Source organism: Stenella coeruleoalba (assembly GCF_951394435.1).
Source record: "Stenella coeruleoalba genome assembly, chromosome: 19".
Taxonomy (NCBI): domain Eukaryota; kingdom Metazoa; phylum Chordata; class Mammalia; order Artiodactyla; family Delphinidae; genus Stenella; species Stenella coeruleoalba.
Genome location: NC_137165.1, coordinates 36,569,782 through 36,587,521, shown reverse-complemented (window position 1 = coordinate 36,587,521; position 17,740 = coordinate 36,569,782).

The following is a 17,740-nucleotide window of genomic DNA, read 5'->3' as shown; positions in this document are numbered from 1 at the left end:
CCTGGATGTGACCTACTAATTAAGTGGGGCCCAGTGCAAAATGGCTACCCAGGGAATTGCACCCTCCGCACCTGAACACTGTGGTATCTGGATGGGGGTGGCCGAGGGACCCCAGCCCTTGTCGCTTCCCTGCTCAGTGGACCTCAGAGCAAGCCCTGCCTTGCCCGCCTGTTGCTTGAGTCGCTGCCAGGGGCCGAAGGTGACAGCAGAATGAGGGAGTGGTAGCGGTTAGAGCACGATGGACTGAGAGTGGGACCACACATTCGAACCACAGCTCCCAGTTCCCAGTTCCCAGTCCCCCAGCACATGCTCCATTGTCCCGTCTGATTTCACTTACAGAACAAACTAAATATTAAAATTTTCGAGCCAGCGACCATAGAGCACTTAATCCCAAGCGTGAGGCCTTCATGTAGGGCCCTGCACAACTGCTCTGATCTCAGGCCCATGAAGCCAGTCCTGCTTAGGGCTTAAACCGTGCTTTTTCCACACTGCTAAATGCTCCCCCAGAAATGAGATGCTCTCGCTCAGCGCAGCCCTCTCCCAGGACAGAAATAATGTCCCTACCCCTGGGGCAGGGATCTGCAGTCTAGTCTGTGCCCTTCCACTCTGGGCCGTGGAGGGAGCTCTGCCCTGGGCTGGGAGACAACCTTGCAGCCACTGAGCCTCAGCCCCCCAGATTCCTGAACTGGAATGATGCCCTCCGCACACCTTCACTGCTCACCCCACACAGAGCGTGAGATGTCCCCCAGCTTGGCCTACCACGTGTAAAAGCGTTTAATTCTCGGATGAATCTGTCGGGTCATGATGCCCTGTGGATGGACAGGGCCTCTTAGAGGTCAGAAGGCATGCCCTTTGAAGTCGGGCAGATTTGGATCTGTTGTTCCTATGCTATTAGTAGCAGTGACACCTTAGACAAGTTACTTAATCTCTCTGAGCCTGTTTTCTGATCTGGAAAATGGGATTAATAATCTCCAACTCACAGGTTGTAAGAAGGAAATGAGAAAGTGAACGAAGTACAACCCCTCCAGGCACTCAGTGAGCACCAGTATTTGCTGGCTGCTGTTATTAATTTACACCTATTGATACTTGCCTCCCCCTGAAAGGACCCTTGGTCTACTTGCTCTGCTCTTGACTACACCCCTGGCAGACTGGGGGAGGGCACCCTGCTCCTCCCTTCCTCAGGCCCCTCCCCTATCCTTGAGGACCATGTTGGAAACAGGAATTAAAGACTTCTCCCTCATGTCCTGTTGGGGTTCAGCCATGGGTCAGCTCTGTGGTCTGTCAGATCAGCAGCCCCTCTAGCATTTATGCTGAGCTCCCAATCAAATAAAAAGCATGTTCTAAAGCCTTAGCGCATCTATCTGCAGTGAAACAATAATATGTTCTTGTCATTGGCTGGTAAGATAGGGCAGGGTCGACCTATTTTACAGGTAGGCAAACGAAGGCTCAGGTGTGTTGTATGATTTAATTTGCACAGGATGCTGCAAGTGAAGGAAGGGACTGAAATTCAAGGGTCTCTCCTCTCTCCTCGGGCTGTTGTCTATGGGGAAGCAGTGCAGGCTAACCTACCCAAGGGCCCCTGGGAGGGGAGGCTTTGCTGGTACAGCCCTCCTTGGAAAAGGTTAGCAGATATTACCTCAAGGGATGAGAAAAGCCAAACAGTATCTCGGATTGAACAGACTGCCCCTCCTCCCCAGTTCTCACTCCCCTTTCTCCCAGCCCCTTCCTCAGCATCTGTGAGTGACAAGAAAGCAGGAACACCCGGGCCTGTACCTGGGGGGGACTCCGCCTTGGCAAGGATCCTGAATCCCTGATTCCAAATATTGAAATGGAGGAGGCAAGGGCTGGAGCAGGAGGTTCATTGAAGGGTGGATGGGGCTGGGCAAAGTCCTGGGCAGGGCTGCTGTCTCAAAGGGCTGAAGGTAGGAACTCACATGTTCGGGGTGGCTCTCCCATATCATTTAACCCTCCAGTGTCACAGGACAGGGCATTGGGTGGGCCTCAGCATCATAAGGCTAGAGGGAACCTCAGAGATCAGAGCCCATAGGTTCTCAAACTTAGCTGTGCGTTGAAATCACCTGCAAAACCTTAAAAATTGCGGGTGCCTGGTCCTACCCTCTAACGAGTCCTACTTAGTTGGTCTGGGGTGCAATCTGGGCCCTGGAATTTTTAAAAGGTCACCAGCTGATTTTATTTATTTCTGCGTTGGGTCTTCGTTGCTGCGCGGGGGCTACTCTCCGTTGAGGCTCTAGGCGCGGGGGCTTCTCTGGTTGTGGCGCACGGGCTTAGTTGCTCCGTGGCATGTGGGATCTTCCCAGACCAGGGCTCAAACCCGTGTCCCCTGCATTGGCAGGCAGATTCTTAACCACTGCTCCACCAGGGAAGTCCTCCCCAGCTGATTTTAATGTGTGGCCAAAGTTGAGAATCACTGATTTGACCAGACTTCTTACGGTGCAAATGGGGAAACGGAGGCCCAAGGCAGGGAAGTGCTCCCTGATAGTCACAGGGGCAGCCGGGCACAGGCCCGGGGCTAGATGTGGGCCACCTGGTTGCCAGCCTGACGCAGCCTCCCCAGCATGCCTGGTGCCCATCTGCCAAGAATGCAGGAGACCCCCCCCCCGCCCCCCCGGCAGAGAGGAGGAAGCAGCACGGGTCTGCCTGGCCTGACCTCCTAAGGGAGGGAAAGAAAATGCACTTTGGCCAGCCCAGCTGCTAGGGTGTGTCAGCCATAAACAGAGCCCACTTGCACCCCTCACCTGGGTGGATGGGGCCACGAGGGCAGAGATGAAAGTGCCTGTGCTTCGAGAGGGAGCCTCTTCCGTCCCCACGTCGCTAGCCTGCTCTGTCCATTCACTCGCCCACTCCCCATTCACTGGTTCACTTATGCACGTGTTCTCTCCACAAACCTCACTTTTTCTTCTTTTGGGGGACCCTCTCTTTTCTTTAATTTTTTTTTTTTAATTTACTTTTTGGCCGTGCCGTGCAGCTTGCAGGATCTCAGTTCCCCGACCAGGGATTGAACCCGGGCCATGGCAGTGAAAGCCCGGAATCCTAACCACTAGGCCACCAGGGAATTCCTCTATTTTTAAATTTTTTAAATAAAAATATTACATGCTCTAGTGTAAAAAGTCTAATGTTAAACATCAGGAGGACCCAGGGCTTCCCTGGTGGCGCAGTGGTTGAGGGTCCCCCTGCCGATGCAGGGGACACGGGTTCGTGCCCCGGTCCGGGAAGATCCCACATGCCGCGGAGCGGCTGGGCCCGTGAGCCATGGCCGCTGAGCCTGCGCGTCCGGAGCCTCTGCTCCGCAACGGGAGAGGCCACAACAGTGAGAGGCCCGCGTACAGCAAAAAAAAAAAAAAAAAAAAAAGAAAAAAATCAGGACCCATTAACAAGCAAGAGCAAAATGCTTGTTGGGAGGCAGCCACATAGGCCTGGGTGTGGGTGTTTTTTCATTCATTATGCTGGGCAATTAGTGGGCCCTTCTGTTTTCATATTAGCTTTTGTGTGGGGGTCGGCGTATAGCTTTTAATTTTGATGTAGTTTCAGATTTACGTAAAAGTTGCAAGAACATATGCCCTTTACCAATGGTTAACATTTTGTCACATTTGCTTTAATATTCTCTCTCTCTTCCCTGGTATATATGCGTGCATATGTGTATATAACACACACACACACACACACACACACATACACACACACACACACACACGCACACACACACACACACACACACACACACACACACACACATTTTGCCCAGGAAGTTTGAGAGTAAGTTGTAGACATGCTCATTTATCACTAAAGATTTCAGGCTGTATTTCCTAATACCAAGGGTATTCTCTTATATATCCAAGATACAAGGATCAAGATCAGGAAATCTAACATTGATACAATGCCTTTAGCTAAACCACAGTCCATAATCAAATTTTATCAATTAACCCAACAATATCCTCTTTAGCTTTTTTTCCCTAGCCCAGGATCCCATTCAGGATTATGCATTGTACTTAATTTCCATGTCTCATAAATTTCTTTAATCCAGAAAAGTTCCTCAGCCTTTCTTTGTTTTTCATGACATTGACATTTTTGAAAAGTCCAAGCAAGTTATTTTGTTGTTTGTCCCTCACTTGTGTTTGTCCAGTGTTTCACTGTGATTAGGATCAAATTATGTGCTTTGGCAGGAATAGCACGGAAGTGCTATGTCTTTCCTAGTGCATTATAATGGGAGGCACATCTTGGTTTGTTCCATCTTAGGGAATGGTGACTTTAATCACTTGTGAAAGGAGGTATCCGCCAGGTTTTTCCATTGTAAAGTGTGTCCTTTTCCCTTTGTAATTAATATGTAACTTATGGGGAGATATTGTGAAACCGTACAGATATCCTTTGTTTAAAATTTTATTTTATTTATTTATTTTTGGCTGTGTTGGGTCTTCGCTGCTGCACGCGGCCTTTCTCTAGTTGCGGCGAGTGGCGGCTACTCTTAGTTGTGGTGCGCGGGCTTCTCATTGCAGTGGCTTCTCATTGCAGAGCATGGGCTCTAGGTGCGCGGGCTTCAGTAGTTGCAGCACTTGTTCTCAGTAGTTGTGGCACACAGGCTTAGTTGCTCCGTGACATGTGGGATCTTCCCGGACCAGGGATTGAAGTCATGTTCCCTGCACTGGCAAGCAGATTCTCAAACACTGTGCCACGAGGGAAGCCCCAGATATCCTATTTCTTTTTCAAATCTTCACTCTTTAGTTTCCAGAATCCACTGAGGATATTGACTTCAATCGATTTTTACTGTGATGATTGCAAAATGGTGATGCTCTGGTTCCATTATTCTTTCTACATTAATTTGGTATCCTATTGTAAGAAAGCGCTTTCCTTCTCATTCATTCATTATTTTTTAAAATAAATTTATCTATTATATATATATGTATATATATATTTTTTATTTATTTATTTTTTGGCTGCGTTGGGTCTTCATTACTGCACGTGGGCTTTCTCTGTTTCCGGCGAGCAGGGGCTGCTCTTTGACGCGGTGCACGGGCTTCTCATTGCAGTGGCTTCTCGTGTTACGGAGCACAGGCTCTAGGCACGTGGGCTTTAGTAGTAGTGACATGTGGGCTCAGTTGTTGTGGCAGGTGGGCTCAGTAGTTGTGGTACACGGGCTTAGTTGCTCTGCAGCATGTGGGATCTTCCCAGACCAGGGATTGAAGCCGTGTCCCCTGCATTGGCAGGTGGATTCTTAACCACTGCGCCACCAGGGAAGTCCCTCATGCATTCATTATTATCAGTGTGGACTCATGGATTCTTGTTTTATTCAATGAGTTATAATCCATTATTACCATTATTTATTTTGATGCTCAGATTATCCCAATTATGTACAGTATCTGCTTACAGCTGTTTCCCATATCCTGTAATCCTTTCACGTACCCATCATTCTATGAGCACTTTCTTACTTCCTGGTACATCAAGATGTTCTGTGTTCAACTTGTACTTTCCCTGCCCCAGCCCTGGATTCTATCATTTCTCCAAGGAGCCACATTTCCTTTCAGTGGGGAATCGGTGTACGCATTCCTATGCGGATTCCAAGAAGAATGCTTCTAGACCCTTTTAGTGGACAGAACTAGGAACACGCATACACGCATTTGTCTGTACATATTTCTGTGTATATATATATTTAAGACCACAAGTTCATACTGATACTTCCAATTCCATTTCAAAACCAAAGGGTTTTCCCTAGCTTTCTCCAGTTCCACTTTATAGCTCTCTTCTCCAACAGTGGGAAATCTGGCTTTCCTAACATCTTTAATATATTTACTCATTCGCTCAATCTGACAGTTACACAGACCAAGTAGTTCCAGAATTGCTTACTTGAAATACAGTTGGGTTGATTGTTTGTAGTTGCATTTTAGGGTTCTTCCCAATCCTTACTGATAATTTGAGTATATAAAACATTATCATGATTCTAAGAGTCAAAACTATACAAAAATTTATGTTTAGAGATGAGTCACTCGACATTTCCATGCCTTCTATCGCCTGCAGGAAAATATCTCCTCAGTTTCTGACTTATCCTTCCTGTGTTTCTTTTTGAAAAACAGATACAGGTATATTTCCTTATTATTCCTTTCTTACAGAAAAGGTGGTGTAAACATTCTTTTCTACTGTGCTTTTTTTTTCACTAAACAGTGATCTGGAGATACTAGTAAGTTTCCCTCCATGAATGTTTAACCATTTTGCACTCCCACCAGCCACACATGGGAGCACTTGTTTCCCCACAGCCTCGCCAGCAGTGTTGTCAAGTTTTGTAACTTTTCCGATCTGATAGTAAGAGATGAAATGTTAAAATCTAGGTTTTATTATCATTGAGGTATGGTGAGGCCAGCAGATTAGGAGACAACTGATGTTAAAAAGGTGGTTTGTTACTCAGTTCCCAAGAGGAAGGGGACATGGCATGCCACACAGGGCCACACAGAGAGGCACCAGGGTCGGCCAGGAGGCAGAAGGAATGAGGGGAAAATGTAGACAAGAGCCTTTCATGGGAAGTTTGAAAGGTAGGGTAATCAGGCTCAGCAGGTGTAGGATTGGCTACTTTGTGTCATTTCATTAGGCTCTGTGGTGTCAGGGCTGCCCCTAGTTGTCTGGTACCTGGTCCGGGATTGACTGGGGGCAGGCACAGTGTGAGAGCTTTATATCCTGCCAGAGTGGAATTCTTTTATTGTTCTAGCTTTATCAGTTAGTAGGCCTTTTTTTTTTTTTTTTTTTGCGGTACGCGGGCCTCTCACCGTTGTGGCCTCTCCCGTTGCGGAGCACAGGCTCCGGACGCGCAGGCTCAGCGGCCATGGCTCACGGGCCCAGCCGCTCCGCGGCATGTGGGATCTTCCCGGACCGGGGCACGAACCCGTGTCCCCTGCGTCGGCAGGCGGACTCTCAACCACTGCGCCACCAGGGAAGCCCGTTAGTAGGCCTTTTTAATTGTTGGGAGATTAATTCTATATGCGTCTCTCACATGCAGTTAGTGGAGCATAGGTATTGGCTGTCTTTGTCTGGACTTGTTCAAGAATATTTGTATAGTGAACAACCTTGAAAGTTAGAGATAGTGTCTCTCTCCAGAGCAAAGAGCAGGTTTCTTTTTTCTCTTTTTTTTGGCCATGCCGCGTGGCTTGTGGGATCTTAGTTCCCTGACCAGGGATCGAACCAAGGCCCTGGCAGTGAAAGCGCTGAGTCCTAACCACTGTACTGCCAGGGAATTCCCAAAGGGCAGGTTTCTTTACTGTCCAGTATACTAAAGATAATGTCTCCCTCTGGGACAAAGGTCAGGCAGGCCTACTGCCTGATAGAAAAGATTCTGGTTTCCTAAACTTGGGGATCCTCCTCTGTAAGTTTTTTATTATTTAAAAAAAATCTATTTGCACATATTACTTTGAAAGAAGGAAAAAACACGTTTAATGACTGAGGAAAGTATTGAGGCAAGTGGTTCAGAGGGCAGCCTCACGAGCCTCCTACACACACCTGTGTGGTTGGAGAAGACAGCTGAGAGCTCCTGGTACCCCCAGAAGGCCCAGTGCCACCACTGAGCCTGAATAGACCTGAGGTTTCAATGAAGAGTGAGACTGAAACCAACACACTTCCCTGTTTCTGTGATTAACGGTACAGGGACCAGGCAAAAACAACTTGGCTGCTTGCTCCAGGAAACACTTGCTCCTGGGAGACAAGACTGTGAACCCACTAAATAGTACTTGGCCCTTAGCAGACCCTCAGACTGCCTTCTAGGATTGGAGACCCAGCTGAAAATACAATTTGGCTTTATAAAAAGAATGGCAGCTTTGGGAAGGGAGGGTGGCATTGGAGGAAGAGTACTACTGGGTTACTTGTGAATGCAGGGCCATCGGTGATCTGCTTAACTCTCTCTGAGCCTAGTTTCTTCATCTATACAATGGGTGATAATGATTCCATCTGTTCTGCAAGGATAGAATATAAAAAAATATGTTCTGTGAAATAGAGCTCTGTATCAATTGTTACTATTGTCGTTGCTTGATGGAATCCTGGTGTCCATAGAGAAGCCAATCCAGATGAAAACCTTGGGTTACCACTAGGGGGCAGGAGAGGACAGGGGCCTCCATTTCTTCAGGGACAGTTCTGTTTACCAAAGACCCCTCACCTGCTAGCGCCACTTTCCCTCAGCTGTTTTGTTTGCTTCCTGGGGATGGGGGGGGCACTATTGTAGCCAGATGATTTTTTTTCTTTGGTCTTTGAATCAGCAAGAAGGCTCCCTTGAGCAAGATGCTGACTTATAAACAGACATGCTGGCTATTAACCACCTTATGGTGCTGGAACTGCAAGGTGGGTGGGTAAGCAGAGTCCCAGGGCGGCTGAACAAGATTGGAGATTTGAGTTTAGGATAACTTGTTGGGGTGGTGGATTGTCTCTTATGGTGCCGCTACACCACAAAATTCAAGCGGCTGAGAATCCTCACTGCCGTCTGTGGGGCTTCTCCCTAGTGTGTTGCTGCTGCTTTTCATTCTCTAGGGTTGTGGGTGTCTTCCTCACTTCAGGAGATTCAGGCAGAAGGGCAGCTGAGAGTCCCATCACCTGCCCAGCCTACCTGCTGCTGTGAATTGTGGGACTCTCCCTGCCCTGACTTGCTTCTTCCTATCTGTTTCTATGTGCTGGTTGGTTTCTATGGTATTTGTTGTTTTTTATTTACAAAGTAATATAATGCTTCTGGTTAATAATAAAAAGGTCAAAACCTCAAAAGCCTGGAAAGTAGAAAATTCAGTTTTCCTGGGCACCTCCCAGGAATCCCCTGAGTTCCCACAAAGGCAGGGGCCCAGCACATAGGACAGACCAGTGCCTGGCACCTCAAGGTACTCAATGTTTGTTGAATGAATAAAAGAATTATGAGTGAATGAGCAGTTCTGTATAAATTTTCCAATATTTTTTCTATGTGTACACCAGCATAAATATATTTAGGGAAAAAAATGGGATCATGGTATAAATGTGGTTCTGGACTTCCTTCTTAATTGAACAATTAATTGTGGGTATTTTTCCATGTTACTGTATACCAAGGTTTCTCAAAATTGCCCCTACTGAAGAACAGCAGATTTATATAGACCTACCTCTTTTTTTTTTTTTGCTGTACGCGGGCCTCTCACTGTTGGGGCCTCTCCCGTTGCGGAGCACAGGCTCCGGACGCGCAGGCTCAGCGGCCATGGCTCACAGGCTCAGCGGCCATGGCTGACGGGCCCAGCCGCTCCGCGGCATGTGGGATCTTCCCGGACCGGGGCACGAACCCGTGTCCACTGCATCGGCAGGCGGACTCTCAACCACTGCGCCACCAGGGAAGCCCAATATACCTCTGTTTTTATGTTATGTTATTTGGTGCCCATTTTACCCCCTTCAGCATTATAAAGAGATCTGCTTTGTCCTATGGATTTCTTTCTGAGTTGAATTCAGCTTTGATCTTCAGGTCATGACCTTGGTTTTCTTTTGATTTGCATGTGCCTGTGCGTCCTTGCCTGTTTCTAAAGTGTATGCCATTGTTGTCAGCATGTCTCTTCTGAACATATGGTCAGCGCTCAGCCAAAGTTACTTCCTTCCTCCTCTCTGTCCTCACATAATGCCCCTCCCCAGACCATACCTCCCTGGAGTAGCCACTGCAGTCACCAGGCTGAGGGCCTAAGTCCAGACCCCACAGAAAACGTGGTCCTCTCTTCTCAGCACCCGCTGGGAGCCTCGCGGGCCCTTTCCCTTTCCCCGTCCCCCTCCTCCCATCCAGGGCCATTGGCGGGTCAGGTCGGAGCCACCGAGCTGCCATTCCCCTGATGTCCACCAGGGGCCGCCCCACTCCTGCCTGAGTTCCCTCCAAGAACTCGGCATTTTAATTAACCTCGTCCCTCCCAGTCCTCCCATCTCTCCCAAAACCACCTTCGGGTTTAAAGCCCCAGAGCAGCATTCCCAGTTACCCAAAGAGCCCATCTTTGCAGCCACCGTGATTTAAGCTGTCTTGTGGGAAATCAGCCCAATGCATTTCAATACCTCTGTGCTGAACTTTCCTCACCTGGGAATAATTTCCCACCTCTCTCAGAAGTAATACATGGAGTGTTTAGCATGGAGCCTGACACACAGTAGGCACTAATAAAAACAAGTCACTTTACCAAGGCTTCAAAATCCTACTAGTGTCTCTCTCCACAAATCTCCTGAAAGCTCTCCAGGCTGTCCATCCTTTGCTCTCTTGGACAGTGACCATGGTGGGGTTCCTGCGGGTGGGATGCCTTTGCAGTAGGTACAAACTTCGCGGGCCACAAAGTCAGATGTGTGAACATTTTTACTTTCCATAACTGACTTTAATTTCCATCTCAGTTTTCCATGTTGCATGGTGTGGAAGCATTTTCTGAAAGAATTCAGGATTCCCTCAGGTCAATTTTGTTTCTGCCTTCCTTTCTCCCTGGGGTTCCAGCTAGTGCTGTCAGTAGGGAGAGGGCTTCTGATCTTGGTCACTCTCATTTGCTCTGCTGGCATCAGTGAAGATGGGCTCTGGCCCCACGGACCATCTTTTGCTGGCCTCCATCCCTGCTGCTGCCCACAACTGCCAGCATTCACTGAGCGGGCCTGTGGTTCATCCAGCCTCCTTTGTCATCATATCATGCTGACCCTCAGCCTCTTCTGGGCCCAGAACCCTCTCTCAGACACTTCTGTGGGCAACTGTGGAGCGGGGGCTATCTCCAGCCCTCTCTGCCTAGACAAGCCACACCTCCAGGTCTCTTTACATGTACATATGTGTTGGGTATTCTGAGAGGGTGGTGTCCTCACACCCTCACCCAGGAAGCAAACTGCTTCCTCCCTGAGCTCTGTGCTTCCCCATTCCAGCCCATTCTCTGGGTGGGAAGAGAATGCTCCTTCATGGTTAGTGTTTTGACTGAGGCAAGGACCTCAGTATTCAAGGCTTAGCTCCCTTTGCTTCTCTCCAGTTCTTCAGGAACAGCCCTGTCCTGGGGACACCCTCACTGCCATCTGCGTTGGGGCAAGGTGGTATGACATCCTAGGAAAGAAGCCTGGTTGATATTTCCAAATAGCCAGCGACACCTTTACCCTCTCTTCCGGGTTCTCTGAGTGCAGGCTGACACGTGGCTGCAGCACTCCAGGGAAGTTTTGTGCTCTTGGTGATGTGTAGGGTGGAGCCAGGGTGAGGGCTGACCGGGCTTTTCTGAGGGTTGGTACTCGGCCTGTTTGGAGGGCAGACAAGCCAGCATCCCTGGTTGCAAACAACAGAAAACAAGTCTAGTGAACTACAGCCTAAAAGGAATTTTCTGGAAGGATGATGCGTGGCCCATAGCATCACAAGATAGGCTGGAGAGCCAGGCGTATCAACTGGGCAGGAACCCAGCAGGCTGGGAGGTAGAGCCACGGGCAGAACTAGTGAGGATGGACCTGCTGACGTCACGGTCACCCCCTGCCGCTGGCTGCTGGGCCCCCAACATCAGAGGAGAAACACCTCAATGGTCCCAGCTGCTCTGTGACCCTCAATCGGTGTTCTGGTCCTAGGCGGGAAGATGTGTTCAGGTTGAGTGGCCAAGCTCTCTGTGCAGGCATCTGGGAGAGGGAGTTTGGTTTCCCCCGGCTTCCTTAGGGGAACCCTGCCTCCTGCCTGTCTAGGGATCCGCCCACCCACCCCGGGTTTGGTTGCTAAGCAACGGAAAACAACAAACGCCATACATCTCTTTTATTTCCCCAATTGTGCGTGTGCCAAGGGGCAGTTTCAAACCTGCCTCCTCTAGGCAGCCTGATACCTGGAGCGCTGCTTGTTTACACCACTCAGAGAGCTTGCCAAATCTGGTTAAGTCATGTAAACAGGCTAAGCGCTTCTAGATAGTTCTCAAACCAGTCTTCTTACCATGGCTAGTGTAGTGGCTAACATGTATTGAACTATGTCCCAGGCACTGAGCTAAGTGCTTTACATCGACGATCTCATTGGGTCTTAGTTACCACCATCCTTCCAAGGAGGAAACTGAGGATGGATGGTTTAGTAGCTTCACATCCTTCACATTAAACCCATGTGCATGGGTTTAAACGGGAGGAAAGAAAACTTGAATGCAGGCAGTCTGTCTCTGGAGGTTGGCTGGGAAGGGGCTCTACTTTCTGTAATCCAGCAGAGACAGACGTTAAACCAGTAAACACAGGATTATGTACATGATTACAATGAGCACTGGAAAGGGGAAGGGCAGGGTGGGAGGAGAAAAAATAACAGAACTGATCATCTATAGGGATAGGTGGGGGTCCTGGGAAGGTCTCTGTGAAGGGCTTTGAAGCCGTGACCCCAATGACAAGGATTAACCAGGCAAAGCAAGGGAGAAGGGGCAAGAGCAAGTGACGAAGGCCTGAGGCAGGAGAGAACTGAACGTGTCTGAGGAATGGAAAAAGGGCCAGTACAGCTGGAAGGGGGAGAGGGGGCCTCTGGGAGGGATGCCAAGGCGTTCGGGCAGGGTCTCCATGCTGTCTTCAGCTCAGAACACCCCCTTCCTCCCGTGGGCTCACCCCCACCTGCAGTCCTTGCGCAAATCCTCCAGTTCTAACCTCCCAGTGGCCAGAATCCCACCTCTTCTCCCCACCTCCATGGTGGCCAGCCTGGGCTCATCACTGCAACATCCTCTGGCCCCCTGTCTCCGCGCTTCTGCCACATTCCTGTATCTATTCTCACCAGCACTAAAACCGTCACACCTGCCTCAGCTTCTCATTTCACAAAGGAAAAAGCCCGAGTCTCACAAGGGTCTGCAAAATCCTCTGTGCTCTGGCCCCCGTGGCCTCCCTGAGGCTGTCTCTCCCTCCCTGGGCTGCAGCGCCAGCCTGCCGTCTCTCGAGCACACCGGGCAAGCTCCTGCCTTCCGGCCTTTGCACTGGCTGTTCCTTCGGCCCAGCCCAGAATGTTCTCCGCACATATATCTGTGGGTCCCTCATCAGCCGCAGGCCTGCCCCGGCGTGTTCTCGTGGTGAACTGGAGGGCAGAGGCAGAAATGCACAGCTCTGCACTTGTGCCTCTTCTGCTCACAGCCTGTGACCAGTCACAGGACTGAGTCCACAGTCGGAGGGAGGGGCACTAGGACCGTAGACGGGACACGTGAGGAGGCCAGGAGGGCCGAGGACTAGGGCCCTTGTGCACTTGACTGAGACCAGGGACCTGAGCTCCGGATCCCCACTCCCATCCCCCACACAGGGACCCACCTCCTTCAGTCACCATTCTGTTCTCATTCAACAACTGTTTCTTGAGCGTTTGAGGTGTGGTAAGCCCTGTTCTGGACGCCGAGGGCACAGCGGCACGTAAAGTGACAGGCCCCTGTCCTTTGGGAGCTTGCAGGGTAGGCGATGACATACCATCAATAGACACAAGCGCTACGAAGTGCACCGTGAGGCCTGGGAGGTGAGGAAACGAGGCAGGGGCCCTGCTGGAGGTGGAGCAGCGACGGGAGGCCTTGCCGATGAGATGTTTGAGCAGAGCCCTAATGGGGAAGAGAGCGAGCCACGGGGTGTGTGGGGAAACAGGTTCGGGGCAGGGCAGCTGCAGGCACAGAGGCTCTGGGGCAGGAGGTGCCGGGTAAGCCTGTGGAGCAGCGAGAGGCCCCGGGCCCTGCAACCGGGAGGAAGGCGCTGAGCCTGTGGCGGTGACCGGGGTGCCGTGGGGCTCTGTGGTCTAATGAGCACCTGGATTCTGCTCCAGGTGTGAAGGGAGCTGTAAGAGGGTGGCGAGCAGAGGGCTGAATTATGTTTCCAAAAGGCTGCCCTGCAAGGGAGGTGGGGATCCCCGGGAGGGTTGGGGGGGGGCTGTAGCAGTCATCAAGGAGAGAACTGGTGATAGCGATGGGGCCATGGCGGGGGTCGGGGTCAGATACGCCTTGAAGGTGATCCCAGAAGGATCTGCCAATGCACTGGAGGAAAGGGAGGCGGGAGTCAAGGAAGGCTGATGCTTTGGTCTGAACAAGTGGGAAATGGAGCTGCTGTTTGCTCAGATGGGAAGTTCCAGGTGGGAACTCAGCTTTAGACGTCAAATGTCCTCTGGGAGGAGATGGTCTCTGGAACTTGGACAGAGCGACCGAGGAAGGTGTGGGGTCTAGGGGTCCCCCACCTTCTACTGTGTGGGGGAAGCAAGAGGCCTTAGAGGGTCACTAGCCACTTCATTGATTCGGCAAAAACTTACTGAGCACCAAGGATAAGCCAGACACTTTTCTGGACGCTGGGGAAACAGCAGAAAAGAGAGACAATGTCACCACTCTGATCTGGTACCTTGCTTTCTAGTGGGGGAGACAGGCCATGAATAAGCAAACACGTGTAAAAGATAAGATTGTTTCAGAGAAGGATGCGTGTTACAAGGAAACAGAGCACAGTGGTGGAGGGGGACTGCTGGGGCAGTCACACCTGGGCAGGGTGGTCACCCAGGCAGCCACCCAGCACCACTCACACTCCTGAGGAGGACCGCAGCCCCACTTGGCTTCTCTTTGTCCCCCAAAGAGGCTGCCGTGTCATGGAGAGGGGAGAGAAGAGGAGTGATCTTCGGGGGTCTTTGGGAGGGACTTTGTCCTGGAGGAGGAGACCCTGTGGAAATGTCCTCATTCCCAAGCTCCGGGTATTAGGAATCTCTGACGAACAGACAGGTAGAAATGGAGAGGCACAGGGACAGAGAACCCGCGAGAGGTGCATGACTGTGTCCCTGCAGAACAAAACTACTCAGCCCACAGCAAGATTCTTCTCTGAGAGTTTGGAAAGGGGGCTGCACCCTCTGTACTGGTTTGAGAGTTTCTGCTATGCAAAGAATTTTCTTTGTGCTTCCTGGAGTTTTATCCTGCAAAGTATGGGGAGTGGAGGATGGAGTCTCTGAAGGCTCACAGGCCACAGTTCCCCTCTCAGCCCTGCCATTGCGGAGAAGGCGGACCTCAGGTGACCTGCCTGTGTCCTTTGGGGACAGCAAGAATTTCACACAGGGGAGCAATGTAGGCCGATTAGATTTTGAAGAAGTGGACTCAGACCATTGTATGCAAGGTTCAGGGGTGGTTGGGGTCCTTGCAACAAGTTAGGAGGCGAATACAAGAGCCGTGGCAGGGTGCAGAGAAGAGGGGGGTACGATTTGGAAGACATAAGTTCAAATGCACGTGGAGAGTGTGGGTATGGGACTGAGGGACTGGGAAGGTCATGGCCTATCCTGAGGTTTCTAGTTTAAGCACTTGAGTGAATGATGAACTATTTACTGAATTATGAACCACAGAAGGAGAAACAGATTTGGGGGGAAAAAAAGGATCAAGTTCTGTTTGAGAAGTCTGGCACACTGCTAGAAATATGAATCTGAAGTTTAGGAAAGAAGGTGGACTGGGAAGAAGAAATGCTGAGTCTGCGGTTACCAGGGCCTGGAGGGTGCTTGTGGCAGAGGAAGCCTGGATGGTAACTCTGCCTCTTTCCCTTGCTTTCTGGGGCCGCACTGAGAACACACTTTCAGCCTCCCTTACAGTTGTGCGGCCCTGTCCATGTGGCTGGGTTCTGGCCAATGGAGTGAAGGCTGATGCCACTCGCAGACCTGGCCCATCCCATCCATTCTGGTCACCAGTCCCCTACCATAGGGGTCAGCAGCCTTTTTCTGTAAAGGGCCAGACAGTAACTATTTTAGGCCTTGTGAGCCACACAGCCTCCTCTGTGATGGTTCAGAAGGGCCGCCTCTGTCCCTGTAGCATGAAAACAGCTGTGGCAATATGTAGATGATGGTCTGACTGTGTTCCAATAAAACTGCGTGTACAAACACAGGCCAACCTCTGCTCTCTTCTAATCTGCTGCCTGGGCTCTGGTGTCCGGGTCTCCCTCAGAAGCCGTGTATTGAGAAGAGCACGTCTATGTCTATGTCACTGAATGACCGCAAGGAACAGAGGTCCCTGGTCATTTGCTGCCTAGCTTGCCTTTTAACACGAGTGAAAAATAAACCTATAGTGTGTTTAGCAAATGAAACTTGGTGGGGGCGGTTATCTCTTGTATGAATTAGTGTTCCTTTAGGACAGAAATTGGTCCCAGGAGTGGGGTTAAAACCCGGAGTTAAAAACCGTCGTGAAAATCTGAAATGTATGGCCCTGGTTTGTGTCGGTGGGGGAGGTGGCGAGGAGACCGCTGCGGGTCCGGGAAGGTGGAGACCCGTGCTTTGCGGCGGCAAAACCTGTGGTAGGACAGTTGCTGGAGATGAGCAAGCCCCTGTCCTCATTCTCGGGGAAGCAGGCGGTTGTAAAGCAGATTGTCACAGAGAGCCTTGGTTGTCACAGACAGTATTTAGCAAGGTATTAGAGGAATAAGATGAACCCAGGCAAAAACTGGCTGGTTTGCGAGCAAGACTAAAGTGAAACAGAAAGGTTCCAGAAACCTGGGGCCTTGGTTGGGAAAGTTGACTGCTTGTAGATGCAGACAGAAGGAAGTCGTATTCAACAGCCCTTTGAGCAGCGAAGGCCCATTAAGCCTCGGCCCTGAGCCAGGTCAGAGTAAGGAGGGGCTCCTTCCTCCTGGCCTGTGAGCCTCCGGTGTCCTTTAGTACATCCAGAGGGATGGCCTGAGGGCAGGAAGCCAAAAACCAGTCTGGAGAACCATGTTCAAAATGAATTTTGCATGTGGTCACTGGCACCTGAGACTGACTGGAAGCAGGGAGATGAGGAGACTTTTAGGGGTTTTTTTGTTTGTTTTTTTTTGCGGTACGCGGGCCTCTCACTGTTGTGGCCTCTCCTGTTGCGGAGCACAGGCTCCGGACGTGCAGGCTCAGCAGCCATGGCTCACGGGCCCAGCCGCTCCGCAGCATGTGGGATCTTCCCGGACCGGGGCACGAACCCGTCTCCCCTGCATCGGCAGGCGGACTCTCAACCACTGCGCCACCAGGGAAGCCCGACTTTCAGATTTTGAGGGATCCGTCCTGTCAAATAAGCCAGAAGCCTGAACTAAAAAAAAAAAAAAAATCTCTGCTCCTTTGGACCTTAAAACCACCTTCAGGCCTCAGAACCTTTACCAGTGGGAGCTGCAGGCTGAAGGAGAGAAGCAGTGACCAAGGAAGGCACTGCCCTAACACCCACTCCAAACAGGCTGCTGGAGCAGAGTGGCAGGAAGAGCCCTTGGAGGGGGAACGGGGACCGCGGAGGACACTGGGCGGGGCAGAATCTCCTGGCAGCCACCTTCCCAGCACCTGTCTGGCTGGATTTCACAGTTGCTGTGATCACAGCCTGCTCTTCACCTTCCATTCTTCTCCTGACTGCGGTGTGTGTTGTGGACATCCTGCCACTGGATGGTGTGTGTGTGTGTGTGTGTGTGTGTGTGTGTGTGTGTGTTGGGGCAGGGGGAGGGAAGGACACAGATAACTTGTTCTTTTAGTTTGTTGGTTTCCAGATCACAAGGAACCACACTGGACCTGGAGAGAGAACTGTGCATCTCCTGGTGGTACCAGGGTGTGGCCAAGGTCCCAGGAAGAAGTGAGGGCACAGGAGTGAGAGCGTGTTCTATGTGGGAGAGAAAGAGAGGAACGGCGCTTCAGTGACCAGAGGGGCAGCCTGGGCAGGGACTAGTCTGTGGCTCGCTCCACCTAACCCCCTGCTTCCAGGTGCACCCCTAGACCACATCTCCCTCCTTCTTTGTGGTTAGCTGTGGCCATGGGCGGTGCTATGGACTGGATGTTTGGGTCCCCCCAAATTCATATGTGGAGATCCTACCCCCAGTGTGATGGTTTCAGGAGGTGGGGTCTTTGGGAGGTGATTGGGTCATG